Source organism: Artibeus jamaicensis, unplaced genomic scaffold, assembly GCF_021234435.1.
Source record: "Artibeus jamaicensis isolate MK-2021 breed Jamaican fruit bat unplaced genomic scaffold, CSHL_Jam_final contig_240, whole genome shotgun sequence".
NCBI classification, from domain to species: domain Eukaryota; kingdom Metazoa; phylum Chordata; class Mammalia; order Chiroptera; family Phyllostomidae; genus Artibeus; species Artibeus jamaicensis.
Genome location: NW_026521506.1, coordinates 15,365,464 through 15,371,463, shown reverse-complemented (window position 1 = coordinate 15,371,463; position 6,000 = coordinate 15,365,464).

The following is a 6,000-nucleotide window of genomic DNA, read 5'->3' as shown; positions in this document are numbered from 1 at the left end:
ACATAGAGATAGTATTCACAGAACAAGATAGCAATGAGGGGTTCTGTGGTCTTATGCTCTGGTTATGATGGGTGTGCCCTTAGGGGTCTGGAAAAGGAAATTATCCTGACATTTTGAAAAAAGTGTTGAGTGTTGTCTTAGATGTAAAAAGACAATAGACAGGCTCACTTATGGGAAAGACTGACCTTTGTCAGGGAAGCTATAAGCCTAAGACATTACCATTTGCCAGGATCCACCTTTACTTAGGAATTTTTATGTCCATCCTGTTTGGTTACTTTTGGTCTCTGTGTTTGTAGGGTCCACCATGCAGGCCTCCCCTGAGTTTGTCTATTTTAGTATGTGGCCCCTTTTTTGATTATGAGAAGATACTGAGGTTGGGGGATTCACTGCTTTTATAACAAGCAGAAGCCAGCTTGCTCTTTGAGATGAGACAGTGCATCCTTCAAGGTGAGGAATTGTCAGGATAAATTGTCTTGCTAGGGTCTTAACTCAGCAAGAATGTACAGGGACACACAAAGCCCATGGTGAATTGCCTCTACCAATAGACAAAAACCAGGAGAAAATATTGCAAATCACATGCAGCAGGTCCTCAAATAACAATGTTTCATTCAACATCATTTCATTATAACACTGATGAGATTGATGAGAAAAAATGGATTCTGGACTGGCGCCACTGCCTGTGTGATGTTTGCATATTTTCCCCATGTCTTCATGGGTTTTCTCCTTCTGTTTCCTCCCATTTCCCAAAACTGCATGTGAGGTGAACTGGCGTGTCTGCATTGTCCTAGTCTGAGTGAGTGTGGGGTGTGAGTGACTCTGTGATAGAAGGGTGTCCTGTCCAGGCTGGATCCCGCCCTCTGCCCCGAGTTACCCAGAGAGATTCTGGCATCCTGTGACCCTGAACTAGAATATGTGGAATGGGAAATAAAATCTGACTTGTTTTTATTTATCTTTCTTAAATGTGTGTATATCTCATACTTATTTCAATGTTTAATATTAGAAGTGTTTGGTCTTTATTAAAAGTTTTCTGATGTTTCGTGATGAGAAATATGCTCTAGGAACTTAACTTTTGTTTATATCAATTAGCCTCTGGTAAAATTGGTTTGTTATATGTCATATCACTTAAAGTCTCAGTTTCCAAGAACCTATTGACAACATTAAGTGAGTGTTAGGGTGATTGGTGATGCAGGCTGTGAAAGAATTCACAAAGAGAAGAAAGTGTAGAGAATAAAGTTTTTATTTACCTCCCAAGAAAGGAGAGGGTCTTAGTGTGGAGAGATACATAAACATGGAGGGATAGGGGCTTTGAGCTTTTATTAGATTATAACTGGATTAAAAAGGTGGGGTTGCTGTTGTGTGGCCCCTGGGCTGTTGGGGTGTCATAACAGGAGGCTGCAGTTTGATCCAATGTTATCTTTTGCCTGTGGCTTTGAGAGCAGTTAGTTCTGTTCTTACTTAACAGTAATTTCCAGTCCTGGGGACAAGCTCAGAAGAGTAAAATGGCAGTCATGTTTAACAAGGTCAGGCCTGCTAGGCAAATGGTACCTCCATAGCAAATGGGGCTGGCTTTACCCTTTCAGTGAGGACTTACTTGGTGCATCAGACAAAGGACTTGGATCCAGAATGTATAAAGAATTCTCAATAGTAAAAGAACAACCCAGTTTAAAAGTGAGCAAAAGACTGGAGAAGATACTTCACAAAAGGGAATATACATATAGAAAATAAACACATAAAAAATGTTCAAGCCCTGGCTGGTGTAGTTCAGTCAATTGAGCATGGTCCTGCGAACCAAAGGATCATGGTCCAATTCTTAGGGCACATGACTGGGTTGCAGGCCAGTTCCCAGCAGAGGATGCACAAGAATCAAACATACATTGATATTTCTCTCCTTCTCTCCTTTCCTTCCTTTCTAAAGATAAATAAATAAAATCTAAAAAATAAATAAATAAAATTATTTTTTAAAATGTTCAACAGCTTTGTATTGGGAAAATGCAAATTTAAACAACCATTCATCTAGAGAGATACCACTACAGGTTTGCAGATGGCCATCTTCTCATTGTAGTCTCATGTGTTAAAGAACAGAGGCAGAGAAAGCTTAGCTCTTCTTCTCATAATGACAATAATCCCATCATGAGAGCTCCACCCTTATGACCTAATCACCCCTCCCAAAGGCCCCACTTTCTAATACCATCTTGCTGGGGATTAGGGTTTCAACATATAAATTTTGGGGATACAAACACACAAAGTCCATAATAATGCTTATTAGAATGGCTAAAATTAAAAATACAGATGATAGCAAATGCTGATGAGGACCTGGAGCAACCAAAGCTCTCACATATTGCTGATGGGAATGCAAAATTGTACAGCCACTTTGGGAAATGGTTTGGGAGTTTCATGTAGAGTTAATCATACACTTACCATTTGACCCACCAATCCTCCTCCTATGTATTTACCCAAGTGAATTAAAAACTTAGTGTTTCCACAAAAAAAATTGTTACATGAATATGTATAACAGCTCAATTCATAATTGTCAAAAACTGGAAACACCATAAATATTGTTTAATGAGTGACTGGAAAAGCAAACACTGGTACATCTATACAGAAGAATAGTACTTAGCAATAAAGAAGAATGAACTGTTGATATACTTAACTACTTTTATGAACCTCAAAGGCATGCTGAGCGAAAGAAACCAGTCCCAAATGTTGCATACTGTATGATTCCTTTATGTGGCCTTCTCAAAAGACAAAACTACAGTGATGGAGAGAAAAGTGGTTGCCAGAGGGTAGTGGTGGGGGGAAGGAACATAATGCCTTAGAGGAATATATAATGCCTTGGAAAGACATTTACAAGATTCTGTTGCAAAATAGAAACAAGATAGTATGTAGAGAAATAGTACATAAAATTGTATTTACATTTAGGTAGAGAGGGGAAAGAATGTGAGCAAAATGCTATCATGTTCTGCATGGTTATCTGAGGAATGTAATATCAAGTGATTTTTATTTTCTACTACTGGCTTATGTATATTTTCCAAGTGTTCAATGCTTGTAATAAGAAACAAGCAATTAGAATTTACTAAACTAGAACAGTTTTGCCCCCTAGTGGCTCATTCGCTAATTATCTGCCTTTAGTCTGAGGGAAGAATGTTGTCATTCATTCAGATTGAAGACCACAGGCCACCATGGGCTTTAATCCTAAAGCAGAACTTTGAAGATTCACAAATCTTTTGGTAGGACAAGTGGTTATGTCATAGAGTAATGGTCTTGTGGAATTCAGATTATTACCTTTGACCATATTACATAATATGCTCTCAACCTACATAAGACACACAGAAACACCAACAATGGGAAGAGGAAAATAGGTTCCAGAATCAGCAGGGTACCACTAATAGAGTTCAAGGCAATCCACATGATATGAAGATATTTGCAATACACATTTCTAACAAAGGATTTTTGTCCAGTGTATGTAAGTAATTCTTTAAAAATCATTATAAATAAGAAAACACTGGAAAAGAGTAGAAACATGGACAAAATATGTGAACAGGTATTTCTAAATGACCAGCAAACATGAAAAAAATACTTCAGGGAAATGCAAATTCAAGCCACAATGTGATGCTACCACACACCCAACAAAATGGTGACATTGAACACAACAAAAGAACACTAGGTGGTTATGAGAATGTGGTGTAGCCAGAATTCTTACTCTGATGATGGAAATATAAAATTTATGCAAGTACTTTTGAAAACCGCTCAGAAATTCTGAACAAATGCACTCCCTATAATGCAGCAATTCTACTCCAAGGTTTATACTTAACAGAAATACATGCATATGTTTACCAGTAGACATATTCAAGAATATTAATAGCAACATACTTTGTAACAGCTAAAAATGGGAAACTGACCCAATTGTCCATGAAAAGGAGAATGAATAAATTATATATAATCATATAATGGAATACTAAACAGCATGAGGATAAATTGACAGTATATGGATCACACTTTCACAAACATAATATTGAGCAAAAGATAACAAATTTATAAGAATACATGTGGTCTGATTCTATTTCTATAAAGGTCAAAAACTTGCAAACTTATCATGTTATAAGTCAGAATAGTGATTACCTCTAAGTGGGTAGTGACTGGAAGGAGGCCTGAGTGGGACTTCTGAAGTGCTGGTAATATGCTGTTTCTCGATTTGGGAGCTGCTTACTATACAGATGGGCTAAACTTTTGAAAATTCATGTACCCTTAAGACTTATGCTAATTTCTGTATGTCTGTCATGAAGCAATTAAAAAAAGTTTAACCTAAAGAAAATGTAAAAGAATAAGGGTCTCTGGAAAACAATTTAAGTATAATGACAACATAACTAAAAAAGAAAACACTAAAGTTTTGATGAGTCAACAATTTGAAATTTACATATGTCAAAAGAAATTTAATGAAACTGAAAAAATCATTTACAGAACATTACAAATGTTTACTGTGTTTAATTAATAAAGACCTCATATAAATAATTTTTTACTAGGAAAAACTTTACAAAGTTAATTTACAGATTGTGAGGAAAGATGAAAGAATAATAATGAAAATATGAAAAAGCTTATACCTTGTTGGCAAAGAAATGGAAATGAAATGAATTATTAGATACACTTTTTGCTTACCAGATACAATGATTATCAAATGATAATTACTTTTACTGGGGATGTAATGATGTGAATTGTCTTACACTCTATTAGCAGAAGTGGAAATTGATATAACTGTTCCAGAAAGCAATCTAAGAAAGATTTTCGAGTCTGGAGAGGCCCTGGCTGAGTAGCTCAGTTGGTTAGAACATTGTTCTGATACACCAAGATTGTGGATTGGATCCCTGGTCAGAGCACATACAGGAGTCAACCAATGAATCCATAAATATGTGGGAAGACAAATCAGTCTATCTAAAAATCAATACACAAAAATTAAAAAAAGAGTCTGGAGAATGTTCATGCCTTTGATATAAGTCAATTCCTAGAATACTAACCTAAAGTATGAGCACAAAACTAACAAATATAGGGAAATATGTACTACAGCATTCCTTACAATAGCAAAAGAATTAGGAACAGATTAATATTTCAAATTTAGGAATATTTGATACATTATGGTATATTCACACTCAGATGTGCAAACATTAAAAATCATATTTTGGCCCTGGCTGGTGTGGCTCAGTTGACTGAGCACCAGACTGGGAAGCAAAGTGTTGCTGGTTTGATTCCCAGTCAAGGCACATGCCTGGGTTGCAGGCCAGGTCCCCAGTAGGGGGAGGAGTGAGAGGCAACCACACGTTGTTTCACTCCCTCTCTTTCTCCCTCCCTTGCCCTTTCTCTAAAAATAAATAAATAAAACATTTTAAAAATTCATATTTTATTAGAAATGTTTAGTAGTACAAGGTTAATATGATGCAGAATTATTGAAAAGAGCAGGAGCGAAACTTTATCAAGTTAGAGCTACAATATATGTGTGGATATACATGTATATAATATACATATTATATGTATTATATACATATATAGTATATATTATGCCCCATAGTTATTACACATACATGTATAAGATGCACATGCCCACATATACATTTCTATAGAGAGAACAAAAAGAAATATTAACATCATGTGGTATATTGGTCTTTTGGGGATGCCATAATAAAATACCAGAGGCTGCCTTCTGGCTAAGATGGAGGCATAGTGGAAATACTGCACCTCCTCACACAACCAAATTTAAGGACAACAAAGATTCAGAAACAAAAACAACCAAAACAGATAGAAAATTAATCTGTACCAGAGCCTGACAACAATGAACCATTCATCCAGACTGATAAACCATGCAAAAAAACGGACAGTGAGACAGACCACACAACCCGGGGCCCAGTCATGGGAATTAAAGCCTAAAAGCACCAATTAGAAAAACTTTTGGGGTTTGAGGTGCCAGGAAAGGCTCCCAGCCTCACAGGAGAGTTCGTTGGAGAGACCCACAGG